The following is an 18,622-nucleotide window of genomic DNA, read 5'->3' on the forward strand; positions in this document are numbered from 1 at the left end:
TAAGGGACAGTTGGACATTTTTCCTTCCTGAAGGAAAAATACAAGTTAGGCAAGCTGGAAAATGCTTCACTGTGAGAATTATGGGACAGGCCTGGGAAGAGTATGACTGGGCAAAAAGGGCCTCCCTTTAAAGTCTCTGGATAGATAGCATGACAAATGTCCCCTAATCTAAGATATTAGGCATTTAGGATTGACCATCCTGCTGCCAGATGCTACCAACAGAAAGATCAGCTGTGCCAGGAAACTGGTCATTGTGAGGAGTGTTGCCTAGATTTTCTACTGCACAAGCACCACAGCAAGTGAATTGCCCCACTTCTGAATGTGCAGATAGAGAGGAGAGAGCCCAAAGCCCTGCTCCAAGCATCAGAATGAGTTGTTACTCCTTCCTTTTCCTATTCTCCAAATGGGTACTCAGTAAATGCAAAAGTTCTTGGCAAAGTAGCCGGAGCAAACATCACACAGCATACAAACTACTTTCTGAAAGATGACATTCCTTGATAGTAATTTATTTTACTACAGAAAACTTCACTGTCCTCTCCTGTGAGCAGCACGCACAAGGCTTGTAACAGGCTTCCAGTATCATACACTGAACCCTGTAATTCTTGGCAGGATGCAGCAGCTTTGCCTGTGCAAAGCATGACAGGCAGCCAACCATGCCACTGCCCATTAGGATGCGTGATCAGGGTGCAGGATGGAACAGCACACCGCAACTGGCAGATTATAATGGCTTTTCACTGTCTGCTATAAGAGGTGCTTCGACAATGTACAAGTTAAACTGCGTGCAATACATCAGCAGATGGAGAAGGAGAGTTTAAGGAAACACCTGTCCAAGTTGTTTGGCTATTACTGGCCTTGAAGAGAGGATTCCTTGCTGGGTTTTTCAAAGCACATACCTAGAGAGGGACAGGAGGCCCAGCAGATCCACCCGAAATGCAAACACACACACCTGTGGGCCAAAGTCAGGTAAACACTTGGCTATGAGCTTATGCTGCATTAGTTAACAAGTGGATTTAATGAAGCAAGCATAAGAAAGCTGCAAGGCTTAAATCAGTCTGATTTTTTAACAGGCACACCACCATTAAAGGGCTTTGTGAGCACTTTGACCTAAGCAGTGTAACTATGACATTAGCAGGTATATCAGCCTTTTTCTTTGAAAAAAAACTATCTTGGCTAATATCAATGCAATTAAATCACCATTATTTGATGTGGTGGTTGCTACCACTAGAAAATCTTGCTTCAGCTGGATAGAAAACAAGTTAAAAAATAAATACATAGTGCCCAGCCGATGAAGAACCTGGCTGTCCGTGCTCCAGTTCAACTCCCTTCATCACCCACTGGGCTTCATTGGTAACCACTGCAACAGAAGAATTTGGCAAGAAGCACTGGATGATCCATAAACACATCTCAACGGTAATTTCAGCTTCCTGTATGACAGGGAGAATAGCTGACATTTGACAGCCTGTCTGCTCATATACTCAAGGAATCAGACTGTTTTCCACAGAGGGTAAATCTGAATGCTGCAGCTATGATAATTCATCATAGTCAGTATTTCAGATAGGCTAGAAGGAGATGGGCAAGGCAGGAGTCCCTGCTTTCAAGGATGCAACATTATGAACTCCACTATGCCTTCAGACACCATCAGAGTTTTTGTAGATAACCTATTCCTACACCTTCAGAATCCATTAATTCATCTACAGACCAAACTCTCAATAGAAGTCCTTCTGTTTGAGTCTCTCTTGCCTCTCTCTCCCTTCTCCAAATTGCCATCAATACAGCCCTACACCAAAATTAACTGCCAAGTCTATGAACACAGAGCTGAAGAACCTTTTATTTTTCACCAAAACATGAATTATGAAGCCTTCTTATCTGGGTTTGCACTTGATTCCAGACAGTGTGAACTGCTGTGAGCAAGGCTTTCTCATAAATGCGGAATGAGATGGTATATTACAATAGCACAACATGAAGAGCTATCTTATCACCAACTTCACTCAATGCTAAAAAAAAAATTCACATCCCCCCCCCTTCCTCCCCCCACAAATAACTCACAGGAAAAAGTAAAAGAGCAACTTGGGAGAGCAAAACTAGGCATTTACACTGATGAGAAAGAATGTGCATAAATACCCAACTTTTGTTAGCAACTGTGACAGAACATCGCATATATTTTCATATCCTTGACGCATGTGAGAGAATCCTGTCAAACTGCTGTATTTCTTCATTAGTGTCCAGAATGGGACCTTACAGATGGCACTGAAACTATTTTTTATTTTTTCCTCTCTTAGATGTTTAACAAACATTATTTGGAAATACGTTAGCAAGACTGTCAGCTGCTCTATCAACATGCCATCTCTGAAGTCCACACAGCCATTGCTATTTATGCTAGCTGAAACCTGGCATTTGCATTGCTAAGAGTTGGCAGTTCTATGCATTAGTAAGATTCCATGTCTTTCCATTATAAGAGCCTGTCTTCTTCTTTCTCCTAAGGTTAGCCCATGTACAGACTACACGATATTTTCATAACACATCTTGACCTCAAACTGATTTGAATTACATACAAACTTTAGCCAAAATAATTCAGCTATTCTTAACAGCATAGTAAAGAAAGCATGTGTGGATTTTCTTCTGTGACCTTCAGTCAGAGCTTTGAGATCTATCTTGATAGTTTTCTCCATCATAAGCTCCCCCAAAATGGTCAGAAGTCAGATTAGGATAAAAGTGGGAATAATTCAATTAGATGGAAGAAAAACTCAAAAAGACTACAGAAAACAGAATGGAAATGAGATGTATACTCCACTCTCCCACCCATCACATCAGCACAGTAAAGAACTGTGTCAGCCTCATGTTTAATGACAGAATGGAAGCAAACTCTGCCCAGTCCCACCTGGTCCCTGGGAAGGTTTTCCTTTATCCGAATAGCCCAGCTGGCAGATCTTGGAATTATCAGTCACTCTTCAAGAGATGCTGAGAGTCTCCAATCGATTTCCTATGCCCTTCAGGCTCCTTAACATTCTCTTGATGAGCAGACTCACTGCTCATCAGCTCCCTAGGAAAGAAGTCATTTCTCCATCAGGTGCACCACCTAACCCAATCATTCTAAAGGAAAACACTACAATATAACCAAAAAGGCCAAATACTGTATACCACACCATCAACTCCTCAACAGCTAAAATCTCTTTTCAAAGCTCTAGAGATGCTAAACACTTGGAATTGAAGAGGTATGCCACACGGAGAGAGATTCCCTATATCATCTTCATGAAAGTTTATGCAAGCTGGCCAGACTATGAGTCCTGAAGAACTATAAATGGAACACATTTAAAAAAAGCACTGTTTTAGTCTTTAAAATGCCACAATCTCATTCTCAGCAAATATACTTTATCTTTTCCTACACATAATGTACAGAACTACAACTCATGTGCTAGCTCTCATCTGAGAGAGTAGTGGAGTTGTCAATGCTAAATTAGACCCAAGAGAATAGGAAGAGAAAGGATAGTCTCATAATGAAGGCAACTGAAAGATGCTATCAGACTCAGAGAACGGAAGAGGTAGAGACATAAGCAGTTTACAGAAACTGTTCTTAAACAGAGTGCAACATTGGCACCAAAGAATCAGATGCTAAAGGTCTTAAGCACCCCAGGCTGGTGGAAGACTTTTGACCTTTATCTCTTTTGTTTCAGTTTTCCTGAGCTGCTGTCACTGCTTCATCTCACAGGTTTGTTGTGAAGATAAAGTCATCATTAGCGCTTGTGAAGCTCTTGGACACTGCAGTGGTGACTGCTGTTAAAAAGCCCATGCAGAGATTCAGAACTCCTTTTCAGAGCAGAGTTTGAATAGTGTGCCATAAATAAAGCATGGGACCACACACTGAACAATGGGGAAAACATACTGAATAGATGCTCATTAAGTGTGTGCTATTCATTCTGCTCACTGAATGAGCATCAAGGAGAAAAAGAAAAAGCAGTACATGATCATGTAATTAACAACTGTATCATAATGCAAACACAAGGGGCCTGAATCCGGGTTGCATTGACAGCCTTGTGTTCGATTGCTTAATTTTGCAACCTTAATGATGTTTCTTTAAAGTAGTTTAACATTAAATTTGAATTCTTTCTAGAAAACCTGTATTAGGCAGCATTTGTCAGTAAATGCAAGTAACCTGATGCATTATGTATATTTGGTTCTCTCCAGGTCTTTCAGTATTCTAAGAATAGTTGCCAAATAACATATCTAACAAAATTTTCCAAGAATTTTTTTCAATGTATTTTCCTGTTTAAAAACTTTCCATGGATTGAGATATCTCCAATACAAAGCCATTAAATGAAACAGCACTGCTATCATAATTATGCAATGCAATTTTAGTAAAATTTTAACTCTGAAGCCTTTACTTTGCCTCGCTACAAAACCAAGAAAATTTCTTTTCTATCCTAGAAGGACTAATGTGACAAAATTGGAGTAAGAATTACTGACAGTCCTTTAACAGGGCAGCGAAGCCACAACTTCTCAAATATGTCTCAAATATGAATATGTGAAAATACATTCACTGGTATTGTGACCTACTAAGGTATTCCCTATATCAGCATTCCTGTACTTTCCTGTGAGCTAAAACTGGGCCAGCAGTGGTACCCACTATGGCAGAGCTCTTCCAACTCTGTGTTACATTTCCACCATTTCAAACGGGCTTGAATATTACTGTCATGCACATGCAGCAATGGGAACCTGAACTCCCACAAAATTATATTAAGGCTTCAGTTTTGTTTTTGAAGTCCCATTTGGAAAAGACATGGAATTAATTTAATTTGATGTGGGAGGCTAAATCTTTTCTAGCTAGCCAAATTCATTGCATTTTGTTCTAGAAATGCCATGAATTACTACATTCAGTCAACCCCTTTAGCTTATGATTTCACTAAAGAAATGACTGAGAGTCCAACATGAGAGAAAGATGGCAGGCCTCAAATACAGGTAAGTTCAGACAACAAAAGCAATTATTTACATGGACTACACAGGAGTCCAAGGAGCTCAATTTGCCTTTTTCGTTTGTTTACTTTTGCTTTTACCTGGACCACACTTATAAGGCACCTTCCTTTAGCCAGGAGACAGCATCTTTTCCTATAGGTAGAATACACACAGAACACCCCAAAGGGAAGTGTATGCTATGCTCTCCCGTGCAGAACATGCTTTTTCATCTTTTTTGCCTCTCACCTTGCCCCCCCAGAATGCAAGATTCTGGTTTTTACAGCAAACCTACATCCTCCCAAAGGGTGTTCACATAAGGCAACTGAATGAACAAAGTGCACGACCTCTTTTGTACACACTAATGCCTCAAAGTCAGCTGCAATCTGCCACCAAGGCATTTCATATCCAAAATGTCTTCCCAAAGCAAACAGTAACAAGAGGCAGATGGGACCTACAATTCTCAGTCAGAACTGATCACCACATTAAAATATATCAGAGCATCTCTGTACTAAACTGCTGGGTGTCTGGGTACACAGCCTGTTTGTAGCTATAAAAACACCACGACAACTCAGGGACTTGTCTTTTGATGGCCAGGCACAAGCTGTTGGCATTCTGCCCCTTCACAGAAAGCCCTTACTTTTCAGCTGTCCAAGCACATCTCTTAATTGATCTTTTCTCTTGTTCAAGTTGCAGCTTTTATCACAGAATTCACAGATCATTAATCCTTAAAAGAGAGAGGGACCTGAGAAATACACAAGATAGTGAGGAAGAACCTTGCTTTAGGAGACTAGGTCCAAGTGGAGTCATTAGGGCAGCCATCCAAATTATTTTGTATGGCTGGGGAAATGTTTTGTTTCAAGTCTTTTTGTTTGTTTGGAGTGATGGTTTTTGTCAAAAGATGAATGTGAGTCGGTAAATATTTTATCAGAGACCACTCAATAAGTGACATAAATAAAACAGTTACTGACAGCAGAAACAGATGCACATATGTACAGTTCAACCCCTTTAAAAATACATCTGCCCTGCCTTGTGGATTCTATTGAATATCAATAACTTTTTTAGTTTGTCTATTATGTAGCACATTGTCCAAACAAGATGCAGTCATTACCTGATAGTCCCCAAAGACTGGGTGATGTTTAGGTGTCAAGTACATTTGGAGCAAGTTTTCGACCGGAGTTGGAAAATACTAACAAATTCCTGCAACATAGACTTGTAGGTACCTTGTGTAGGTAGTAATCTGCAGAAGCCATTTTTGCTCCAAACACAGGCTGGGTCCTTCCTGTCCTAGATACTGCATAGGCTGAGAACATGGTTTCTAGCCAAGACAGATTTACAGCCCTTGGGAAGCATCTTTGCTCAGTGTTGCCCTGGTGAAAAATATGGTGTATTAGCTTCATGCAGTGCCACATTACAAGGACAAATAGCTTCCAGTGTCCCCCAGACTGCTCACTTGGGAGATTTTACAGTACCAGGCAAATGTATTGTAAGCCTAAGTAAAGCACATCAACTAAAGAGAAGACATCAGAGAAGGGCATGACCTGCTTATTGCCGTGGATCTCTACAGTGTCCCAGGAATCACGCACTACGTGTGACACAGGGCTTCTCACCAGCTTAGGTCTCCCTCTGCAGCCACTCTCACAGACTTTCCCACACCGAGCAGCAGCATGGGTCTCAGTACAACTCCTCCAAGCCAGCAGCCTCCACACAGGGGGCTAAGGGAGGAGAGAAGCAGCTCCAAAGCAGACTAAATATTACACGCACAAGGGACAATTCAAAAGCAGCAAGGGAAAGCCAGCGTCTTCAGAGCATGAGTGCTGATAAATAAGACGGGTTAAAAAAGAAATAAAAATCACATCTTGTCAGGCCTTAGGTAGCTAAGCAGCTTACAGCTGCTTATATGAGTAAGGAGAGAGCTGAAGAAAGCGAAGTGCAGGGTAGCTTCAGTCACTTATGACCAGGGTGGACACAGACCTTCATCCAAAGTGTGAAGATCTCACCACTGCACTGATGTAGGAGCATCGCAACAGGCAGGAGCATTGGCCAGTGCTAAAGCTATGAAGAGTTAATCAAACGTATATAATGTCATGCTGCACAGTGAGGGATGTCAAAACATCTGGGTGTCTCCTTTTAAGTATTTGCAGCTTTTAGGATAGGCTCCACATCAGGGGAGAAGCGAGATCACCGGTATCTTGATGATGAGTTAACATGGGCAAAAAGTGCCCTTCTCACTCCAGCACGTGGTCTGCATTCTCTGTGCTGACTGGCTTTGAGACAGTGCTGTAAAACAGCAGTGGAGCTGAAGCAAGTGCTTTCCACAGCTCCAAGGTTGTTGCTGCTAGGGGCAAGCTGGTGTTTTGAAGGAACCTTTGCATGCCAGTGCAGAAAAGGCATTTCAATTCCCGCTTTTCTTTCTTTTTGGCTTGCATTTTCTGTTGTCATTCAAACGTGAATGATCTTCAAATGAACTGCTGCTTACTGCTACAGTGCTGCTTCCAGAATGACTACATTTAATGCTTTCCTGATGCACTGTTAGAGATATAGATTATTATTACTATTATTTTCAAATCGATGCTTAAATGAATAATTTGTATGCACCAGTGAGCTTTACTTGAAATCTAGCAACATGTCTAAAAATAACTGTTGTGCCAATGGGTAAATTCTGGCAAGTCACTGAATCAAAAGGAGTGTGACAGAGGCAATTGGAAGATGAAAATAATGAAGCTGGTTTTTTGCCCTTTTGTTTTCAGCATGAAAAATAACATTTTCCCTAACAGATGAACATTTGAAGTGCTCTATAGCAGACACCTTTTGTTTTTACTCAATAAGGAGCTGATTCCAACACCCAAACCGACACAAGAATAAACACATTATTTGTATGCATTTTTGGTTCACTTCTAGCATCTTTTTTCTTCTTTGTTAATTCAGCTTTCAGAGAGCCTGAAATGTAAAACAGAGTGCCTTGAAGTTCCCCAAGGAAAGCTGCACAACAGATGGTAAGATACTGTAGTTTCAGAGGTTTGATTAGAAGAGTCAGTAATATCTAGTGGGTTGAGCACAGGCTTGAGAGCCAGGGGCTTTCAAATTTTAATCCCTACTTTACCACTTGCTCGCTGCCTAGCCTGTGGTGAGTCACATTGTACCCACATTCTGCGCTACTGTAAAATGCAAACATGGGTGATTCTCACAGGATTGTTTAGAAGGATTAGTATAAGGTTTTACTTTGTTCAGGAGATCTTAAATGCTGACCAAGTGTTAAGAATTGCTTTACCATACTCCATAAGTGAGACGCTGCTGTTACACCAAATCAAAATCTGCATTGTTGTACAACCCAGAATAGTGCTTCTGGAAAGGTGTGGTTCTGACACCTTGACTCTAAGCAGATCATCCAGAAAATAACTGGTAATCATCTTGAACAAAACATACTGAGACAAATTTAGTGTGAAATTTTTCATGTGTTCCTTCTACAAAAGTGCTGGTTTAAGGATTTAGTTTATAAACAGAATTCTGGACAATAAAGTAAATAGCAAAAAAAGAAAAAAACACCCAAAACCACTGTAAAACCTACAGCACAGACATCATTGGAAAGAAGTGTATCTTCCCAGGAAGGACTCTGCTCTATTAAGAGCTCATAAAATGGCTTAAAAACATGTCTCCTGTCCCAGTGGGGACCTGAAATACTTAATGCTAACAGTAAGAGTTGTTTTTGCAATAACTTCTTTCATACTTTTTCCCCTCCTACATTTAGAAGCATAATCCAAATTTAAATATTTAAGCCAAAAGCTAAATAGCTTAATGAAAACCAGAAAAAGTGAAAATTTATTATAACGCTAATGAAGGCTATACCTAAAAAGCTTTTATAATTGATCCAGCACCTTTCTGTTCTACCACCAGTTGTGACATCTTAAGTACAACAGATGGTTCCTTCAACATCACGCCAAAAGGTAAATCACTTCCACCAAGTGGCATAGTTTCCAGAGAAGACCACAATTAATAACCCCTTGCACAGGCCCAATTCTGTCTACTGTGAGAAATTCCTGAGCTTTCTCCTCATGGAGCTGAGAACCTATAGATCAATTATCAGTTAAAGATAAATCATCCCAACATTGTAATTTCTCTTTGCATTTGATCTCCAGAACCCATTTTATATATTTGAGCTAGGAAGTATTTCCTATAGCCCAGTGCCAGCAGCACAGCAGAGGGAAGCACAAGCATCACCAAAGGCTTGGATCTTCACTTACCAGTCTCCTTAGCTTGTCCTAACCAGCTTTATGCTAATCCAAAGCACTTGATGCACATCCTCCACATTGAAAGTTAGTCTGGATGACCCACATGAAAAGCATGTAGTGGAGGACACTGGTGAACCACAGCTCTCTTGCTGGGCTGGTCAATATGTCAACTCTGTAATAAGCATTAAGCACTGGAGGAAAATGGCATCAAATAAGTCACACAGAGTCCAGCAGTCAGCTCCTACAGCTTGAAGTCACTAAATACATCTAGTCAAACCACAGAAATTGTTTACCAAAAAACCTCCCTGAAAAGTCGTACACACACGCGTTTTTACATTTGTGACTGGAATTAAGGGAGATGGGGATGACAGAAAAAAATCACCCCACAAAGAAAGAAAGTTCAGATGCCTTTCACAGAATGAAAGGTTCCTCCCACATCCATTCAGTAGTGGTTTGTTGCAGGTCTGCGATATTCCTTGGCTCACTACCTGCTGTGTCATTGCTGTCACAAGCCTACGCTTTCCTCCAACGTACCATGGTAGCAGAGCCAGAGAGAAATAATTATGGCCATCCCTAATGCTCCTCTGTCCATACTGTCTAGTGTAGAAAGGATGTAAGGCACATGAAGTTTAACTTCTGTAAGGCGATGCAGAAACCCAAGAATCAGAATTATGTTAGCAAAGAGTATTTATTCACTCCTGCTTTAATAACAATGAAACTAAAATGTCTGATGCAGAAAATATTCATGGCTTTATTACAGGAAAAAGAAAACAGATGGGAAGGCACTAATCAGCTCAGGGGCAGCAATCTTTTCAGTTATACATCCAGAGATGCATGGAATTCAGAGTTCCAGGTTTAGAGTGGAAAACAATACTTCACATTTCAAGACTGCAAAACAATACTTCACATTTCAAGACTGCATAAACATTAAATCAGCCAAGCCCCTAAAGCTGAGTGACTATGGTTGTGGTCCTTAATCAACAACAGCGCTCATTCAGTGCTGTGCCTGAACCAACAAATGAGGTTATGAAAGAGGTATAAGCAATTGTCAGAGTTGTCAAAAGCATGAGTAAGAGCCACTAAAACCCTCTCATACCCCCACAGGCTTGAAAACATTTTTGTATCTGTTTAGCCTTGACATCAGTGTGAGTCACTACTTGGAATCAAAAGAGATTAGGGAGGCTAGATGTACTCTAGACACCTACTGAAAGAGCTTCCTGCAGCACTTTGTGAACATGGTTTCTTGTTGTCTGCCCTTAGAAACCCAGACATAATACATTCCACTTAAAACTTGCTTGCTGTCTCTTTAGTTATTTATATTGTTTCAAAATCTGTTTACTTTGAGGAATGAAAAAAAAACACAATCAAAACAAACAAAACACCAAACCAGAAGCAACCGGAAATATCAACTCCCAGTGCTGTTATTTGTCAGATGTATGAAGAAGTGAAGCCTTTCCTCAAACCAAGAACTGAATTTAGATCCTGCTTTGACCTTATATCTCTTATGTACAACTGCATGTAAACTACGCTATTATTTCCAAGTACCTTATCATCTGTTCTGGGCTATATCTCTGTCCACAGAGATGAGTTGCATTTTGATTTTAAATTTAGGAGCAAAAGGTCAACCTGCATCAGCAACAGAGAATTACAAGACAACTGAGACTGAATGGGACCCAGTTTGTTTAGAAAGCAAATATATAGCTGTAAAAGAGATGCCTTTTCATTTCTGTAAAGCAATACCATGAAACGCAAGTCTGTTTTCCCATAATGAAATCATTCCACTGATGCTTTTTCTCATGCATAGAATAATTCTTCATACTTTTTTATTCCATTTTTCAGATTAACTCAGGGAAAAATCAAGGGCGCCTCTCTCATCAGTTGCGTGCAGTCATGTGGTTATGGTTTGTTTCACATTAGCCTGCTCTTTAGGTCGTATCTACATCACCTTCACTACATTCACAGTTTTGGTCATGCAGGACAGCTAATCTATAGCAAGAGCTTCCAATTCCCCCTCCTTTTCTAACAGCCTACCTTATTCATGTTTTCTTCAATTATCTGAGTGCAGAAATGAATGAGGATATGAATTAATTCTATTCCCACACCTGCTGCATACCAAATGATTAATTTTTTTGATGGTAGAAAAGCATTTTGTCTTTCCTACTGACAACAATAAAAGCCTTACAACCAGATATCCTCAGGTATGTGATTACCTTTAAGAAGGCCGTTCATTTTTTTTATAGACAGCCATTCAATATATGTTTAAAATCACTTCAGTGATAAAAATGTTTCTGCCAAGAAGTTTCCTGTTAGAAAGTCAATAAAAACCAGAAACCATATATACAGTCACAAGTGCAAGGATTTACACCAGCCAATACTCAGGAAAGATAGCTCAGTGCTCTTCATTCTCAGAGCTGCTCTTGATTCGCTCAAGAACATCTTTGGGCATTAGTTCAGTATGTCTAGTTTAAGTAAGACTGCTGTGCTGTTGAACAATCCCTCAAAAAGATGAAGTTTACCAAATTCCATGATTACTCACTGGACTAAGTTTTTCCCAGAATTCAGGAATTACAGAAAATCATTAAAATCTCTTTTAAGGAAGGGCTCTGTTAGAGAGAGACCTTGAGGATAAATTATTATGGGCTTACCATTTTCCACACACATTACCTTAACTAACAAAGTGGTAAAATTGTTCTCTCCTGTTTACCCAGCTCTCATTCTTGTCTGGCTCAGTGCCCTTACTGCAAGGCTTGGAGAAGTGTACTACAATTACTGAGAAGTGGATTATTTTTAACAGTTCCGTCCCTTTCATTTCCAACGAAACACTGCTTCCTATTATTTGACAGTCATTTCCTAGTATAATTTATAAGGGCAATTGGAAGCAAAAAGGAGTGTTGCTTTTCTAACCAAAATAATAACAGTAATCTAGGACACTTCCAGGCAGCCTGACGTAACGGGAGGTTGGAGCATGAAATTCTGTGGCACTGGAAATGGAGAAATCAGTTCTTCTCCGATATAAATTCTTCAGCTGCATCTTAGCCAAGCTTGAAAATGTCATATAAAAACTAATGCAGATGATCTCAAAGCCAGAAAGATCCACGAGTCCTATAAATTTATGAGGAATTGATGAGTCAGATCTGCAGCCTTTTCTATCATTCAGCTTAAAAACTGGGTGCAACATTAGGCTCTAAGCATTGTGCATTAGTAACTTATAGGGCAGTCAGAAATACTTTACTTAGGTTTTAATTACTAAGAATTAGTTCTGGGGCAATTTACTGCATTTCCTTATGCTGAAAAAAGCAACAGATATTCGCAAAGTGTAGGTGTTAATTTGGTCTTGTGCTCTCCCTCTGCCTCATCTTGATGTCCCCTTGCTTCTTGGATCATTTTCCTAGCTGCAACCTCCATTATTACTGCAAGGAACATACTTAAAGTAACTCAGTCTAACCAAAATATCTTTACCCCGTAGCTCTTGTTCTACTGGTTTTGAGCTTGTTTTCTGCCCAGCTCCACGAGTATCTTTTTGTACCCTTTGAAGACTCCTTTTTTTAGACCAGAACTCTAAAACATCAAGATTTGGTATGATAACCTCTACTATGAGAACATGACATTACACCTAGCTTTTGAACCCAGTACGTGGAGCCCTGATACCAGCAGAATTTATCAGGCTCACTGCCAAGCACCGGTTTCAGAAATGAAACTGATTGAGCCTCTAAGGGATCAACTTAAAAGCAAAGTATGCAGGCCTTTTTATTTTAGTATGGCCGCAGGACCATGGGCAGTAATTGCAGCAATACGATATCAGTATCAAAGGTTTTTGGACTCTTTAACAAACTGATTTAATGGTCACTGAGAAAGGTGCCAAGTTAAATTTAACTTTGAAAGATACATTGCAAAGAAGCTAGTAAAGGTAGCTGGATATACTGCACAAAGAATCATTTCTAATTATTCTACATGTAGGCAGGAAAAGTATGGTACAGAATTTTCTGATTTTTCTCTGGATGCTCTGCATTATTATTCAAAAAACAGAGAGAAAGAGAGAGATGAAGTCCACTTGACTATTTCCTGACCCTCGGTTTACCCTTTCTTTTAATGAGTGAAGTTTACACAGGTATTACATGAATACCTCCAAGCTAGCTTGTCCTCTCCTGTGCTTTGAAAATCCTACTTGGAACCTACATGCCTAGCTTCTGCATATTTTTAAAATCCGAGGTAGTAAGGCTAAGTCAGAAGATAAAACCAGTGTGGAAGTAGCTGTAGAATTAGATGTTAACATTTGTGTGGGGAGAAAGTTACATTTCCTCTATTTCTTAAATCATCTGCTCAAACTTTTACCCTCTTGTTGAGCATTTTCAAGTTGAGATCAGTTCTTACAGGCTCTTCTCCAGTTTCCTTGTCATTGAGCTGAATCTTTGATTGAGGATGACAACTCTTCCAAGGACAATTTAAATCTGACACTTCCGGCCAGCAATTGCCAATCATCCCTTCATATGCGCTAGTCGTGTATTCTGCAGAGCTGTGGGGTTTTGACTTAACCTCATTTCACTTCTGACAATCTCTACAAAGGAATTATTTGCAGTTGCTACAATATGTGATGGGTTTGAACTTAGGTCAGGGAGATTGAATTAAAGCAGAGGGCATCCTTGTGATGAAATCATACCAACTTTTCCAAATAAAAAGACTTATACACATCAAAGGATTGAATAGTGTAAGTAGTGTCCTTTTGTGATGTGAATTTTCTTCTCATGAGAACAGGTCATGTTTTACTGTCAAAAATATCTAAAGGTCATGGGCATCACTACCTATAGCAATTCATTTCAGTCTATGAAAAATGCTTCACAGTCTCCCCCCACTAAACTAATTTGGCAGCTTAAATTCAGCTGCTGTTTCTCCAGCTCATCTACTCACTTCAAAGACTATATATGTTCTGTGGTGCATCTCATGACATTGCATCATACAACCCCAGGTTCATTTGTATACTGTTAGGTGGTGAATACAAAGGTTAGAAGGCTATAAAAATGTGTTTTCTAAACGCGTGCATTTCACATGCTGCTCCACTAGAACCATGCAGACACAGGGATGCAACATTGGCAATACAGTAGTGCTGTTTCTTTGGAAAGGGAAGTAACTGTCATAAAAAGAAACATCAACATAAACTGCATACAGTCAGATAAACTAAGCACAATAAGGTCAGATCAATTCAATCTCAGTAGGAACGGAGGGTGTCATTGCTCATATTGGTGAAAGCAATAGCAACTGAACCCACAACCAGATACTTTCATCAGCACGCTGCTGACTCCAAAAGTAACCCACATTGGAAGCCTCATTTAAGAAGCAGCAAGGCAGCACCACTGAACTCCAAACCTGTTCACTGTTTTGTGCTGATGATCATATTTGAAAGAGCACATCTGAACAGTCAAACTCCTGGTAAGCACTGCTGCATCTGAGATTGCTTCCCCTGCCTCTCTGACCTGCAGAGTTACATATCTGGCACACAACCACATTAACAGAGCCCCAGGGCTTCCCTCAAGGAGACGCTGGGTATGCCTGCTTTACTACCTGAGCACAGACTGTGCTGGCCTTCTCTGCTACCTGTCCTTGACAAGAAAAGTACAAGACACAGAAGTCCTGTGCAGGGAACCAGTGTCACCCACTGCCTCTGTGAGGGCACCTGGCTCTGCTTTCCCTTGCTACCAACACAGAGGCCACAGAAACACTTGATCCTACAGTACTTAAAACATGCCAGTTTTTATCTCCATTACATCTTTCTATCTTGTAAGGGTAAGCCACAGGTGTTTAGCACAGAGATGCGTCCCTAATGTGAAGCCAAAGTGACAGAAATAATCCAAGCCGTTTATTAAAAACAAACCACCCTCCCTCACTCACCCACAAGTAGCACACTTCTACATGAGGCTATAAAGAAAACAAGATACCGGCTTCAATAACTTCACTCTGTTAACAGCTACTGCAAGGCGCAGCACAGGGTCTAAACAAACAAAACAACCATTATTGGATTTCTTCTTTAAAGTCACTGTGTGGATTGTTTCCTTAAAACTCTAACACAAATCCCTAGAGCAGCGGAAAAAAACAATGCTGGGATCTCAAGTGGAGCAGAGGGAGTAACTTTAAAATGTAATAACGTGCCTTATTGGAAAAAGCTGTTCAGTGTTACACCAAAATGACTCAGGCCTTTACACTGCCACACACGAAGTGGTGAAGATTTCAGCTTCCTATCCATACAAAACAGACCTCTATGTATACTTTGCCTTCAATTCCTGGTCTGCAGGAAGAACGTCACTGTCAATGTGACTATGGAAAATAACGCAAAACCAAACCAGCCGAAAAAAACATGTGCTGCATTACTCAAATTTCTTCTCTTTCATGCATTCACAGTTAAACAAACATTTCTGTGTAACTCCTGTTATCTCAAAGTCACAGGAGCGAAATCTGGATTCTTCTCTTGTCTCCTCCATCAGCACAGCTTTTCATTGCACTCGCCTAACAATGAGAAACTTTACTCTTCCCTATAACATGCAAAGAAGGGAGGCCCCAGTTTACCTGCCCGATAGTCTTTTTATTTTCCAAAATTAATATATCTGTATTTGTACCCAAGTTTTCTTATAAAATGACTACACAATGCAAAACTAGAAATATGAATTAAGATACTTGCCACCCCATGCGTATTGCAAATAAGCATTTCAAATTGTAAAGATTCCATTTAATCTAATTAAGTATTAAAAAGGATTGTTCCACTTTAACTTGCAGAAACTACTAACTCACATTTTCTGTTTAGTCTACTTTCTTGTGAATACCAGAAATACTGCCTTACAAAGAACAGTACAAGTTCATCATCTTTAAAAGGCACAGTTTCTTCCTGGTGTAAAAATAAACCTGACAAAAGAATCCATTTTTTAAGAAAAATGTCACTAAAGGATTTATCCTTTTGCCTCATTTTCCCCCCACAAGTAGCACAGATTTCTTGTTCTCAAGGTCCATTTCTAGCATCCCACGTAATTAAAAATCTGGGGATTGGGTTGTGTCGTGGGGATTTTTAAAATGCTAAAGCAGTTTTCCTGTAAGTAACGTCAGCCTTGGATGCAGACAAGAATTAATAAGATCTCAGATACTACATTTTAATGGAAATCAAATTAGATTTGTCTCATCTTAGGCGGGACTTGTCAACACGACAACACAGCCAGTGGGAATTCTTAGGTAAATTTACCCGAGTAATTTTCCTTCCTTTGTCCAAATGGAGGGGTCTTTCTCAATCACCTGGCAAATCAAGAGAGCTCTCCTTGCCCAGGAAAGAATTTGCAGACAAACTTTCAGACTCCTCTCATCGACAGCTGACACTGATGAGTGTTTTACCTGCCATTATGTAAAACTGTTAACACATGTTTCCATCCTACTTATAAATGCAGATCTGCATATACAGACTAAGTTAACGTAGCCTGCAATAAGCCTCACTAATCCACTAGCTAAGAACAGACTGACATTTAAAACTGTCAAGAAAAAGACAATGCCTGAAAAGGATTTATCTGCAGAAGCCCAAACCTTTTCAGTTACTCAGTATCATAATAAAAGGCTATAAAAAGGAAACAAAGACTTGGGAAACCTTGACTCAACTGAAGTCAGTAACAGAACTACAAAACCCGCAGAGGAGCCAGGATTTCATTCCTGGCACTCAGGGCTGTGCCTTGAGCTAGTGTACACAAGAAGCTCAGAATCCTCTGCTCTCCCTGCTTCTCATTGCTTATTTTCCCATCTTGTAGTATCATAAGCCACATGCCTACACTTAGACATACAGTCTTATTGACTTCCAGGGGCTGCTCATCTGTTAACTACAGCAAGTAGCATCTTGCTTGCTTGAGGACTGCTGTCCCTTCAAGGCACACATCTTACCATACCTTGTCCCACTGAGACTGTAAGAAGTCCCTCAAGGCCAATAACCAATCAGATAGGAAATACCAATGTAGTTTCTGTTCCCTGTGAAGATCTTCAGTGCAAGAACTGCCTTTGAACCGGGTGTGCATAATACCCTGACCCAGACCTCTAAACGATGCTACAATATAAATCATTTAAAAATCCAGGCTGACCTAATAGACCGCATCCTGGGGACAGTGCTTACAATGCTGCTACTGCCCGCAGTTAGAGCTAACCTCGTATGATTCAAGAGCAGCCCTAACTTCTCATACTTCTTTCACATCTAGAGTTTCTCCACCCTCCTCCTACCCACCCCTTGATCTCCTACCACTTACACGACATTTATTCCTGAAAAGCAGTTCTCTCCATACACAGATCATACATTAGAACTAACTTACAGAAGTTTGACTTCCCAGTACCCCACAGCACTGAAAGAAGCTTTTACTATTGTTTTCTCAAGTACTCAGTTTTGCTCCTTGGTACTACTATGCTGCATATAGCCTTAGATTAATGTCTTTTCTACTTTTTCACTGATGAAGGAGTTGTCAAATAAACGTGCCCTTTAGCTAGCTGTCAGGGAAAAATAAAGCCTCCTGTGGCATTGAGGAAAAATAGCACAGAGCAGAAAGCAGGATTTTGTATCCCAAAGTGCATAAATCTGTATTAGCTGAAAGCTGACTTCCATTTGAAACAAAAAAGCAGTTCCCCACTGAAAACCTCACATCTTTTGCAAACACTGTTATTCATTGAAAGTCCCACTATCCAACAGCACAAACCTTAACTTTCCTGCTCCTTCCAGATGCTTTACCACGCTTGTGCCCTCTGGAAAACACAACACAGCCTCCAAGACAAAGCAGGAGATGCTTTCATGTGAAGTCAGCCCACAAAACTACCACAAGAAACAATGAGTTCTGCACTCCTTCAGCACTGAGAACAAAGCAGAAATGGCAGAGCCAGCTCCTCAGCAGCTGAACCAACTCAGCTCCTCATCAGGTACAATGAGCCCCAGGTGAACATCAACCCCAGCATGCAGAGAACCAGCCCCAGGTTCAGATGATGAACCCCAGAGTGCAGATAAGCCCAAGGTGCACAAACCCCCAGTGAAGACACACTCAGGACTGAGTTGTTCTACATTTATATTTCATACCAAAGAGAAGCAGCATAACTTGCCTTTTGCTTCTCAGTGAAGTTTAGGAGGAACCTACAATGCAGAGCTTACAGAGGAGCTGCCCAAGGAAGAATGATGAATTTTGGAAAAGGGAGCTAAGAGCATAAGGGAGCACTCCTCAAGGGCACCCTGTTTCTTGAGGCCAAGGCTCCAACCACTGCAGAGCCATTTCTTTGGAAAATTTCTGTATCCTGTATCATTCATGTATTGCCAAAATCCCCCTCATCTTCTGAAGATGAGAACAACAGGAGAGTTGAGGACTTTGCTCCTACCAATGCAACCTGACCCAGCCACACGAAAGATCTCTAACACTGCAGAAATAGGCTGTTCACCAAGCAAAGCACAGCTGCATGGGGAAGGG

The 18,622-nt window shown here is 40.5% G+C and overlaps 1 long non-coding RNA gene across 6 annotated transcripts in view; it reads right to left on the reverse strand.

Annotated features, from left to right (window-relative positions):
• Positions 1–18,047, reverse strand: part of LOC134157957 (uncharacterized) — a 128,328-nt gene extending 110,281 nt beyond the window's left edge. For all 6 annotated transcript variants that reach the window (XR_009962554.1, XR_009962553.1, XR_009962551.1 and 3 more), the window contains exon 1: positions 17,870–18,047. This is a non-coding gene — a long non-coding RNA (uncharacterized LOC134157957). The remainder of the gene's footprint in view (positions 1–17,869) is intronic.
• Between the last annotated feature and the right edge of the window lie 575 nt (positions 18,048–18,622).

The sequence above is a fragment of the Pezoporus occidentalis genome, unplaced genomic scaffold (assembly GCF_034315485.1).
Source record: "Pezoporus occidentalis ecotype Australia unplaced genomic scaffold, CSIRO_AGI_Poc_V1 ctg123, whole genome shotgun sequence".
In the NCBI taxonomy this organism is placed as follows: Eukaryota; Metazoa; Chordata; class Aves; order Psittaciformes; family Psittacidae; genus Pezoporus; species Pezoporus occidentalis.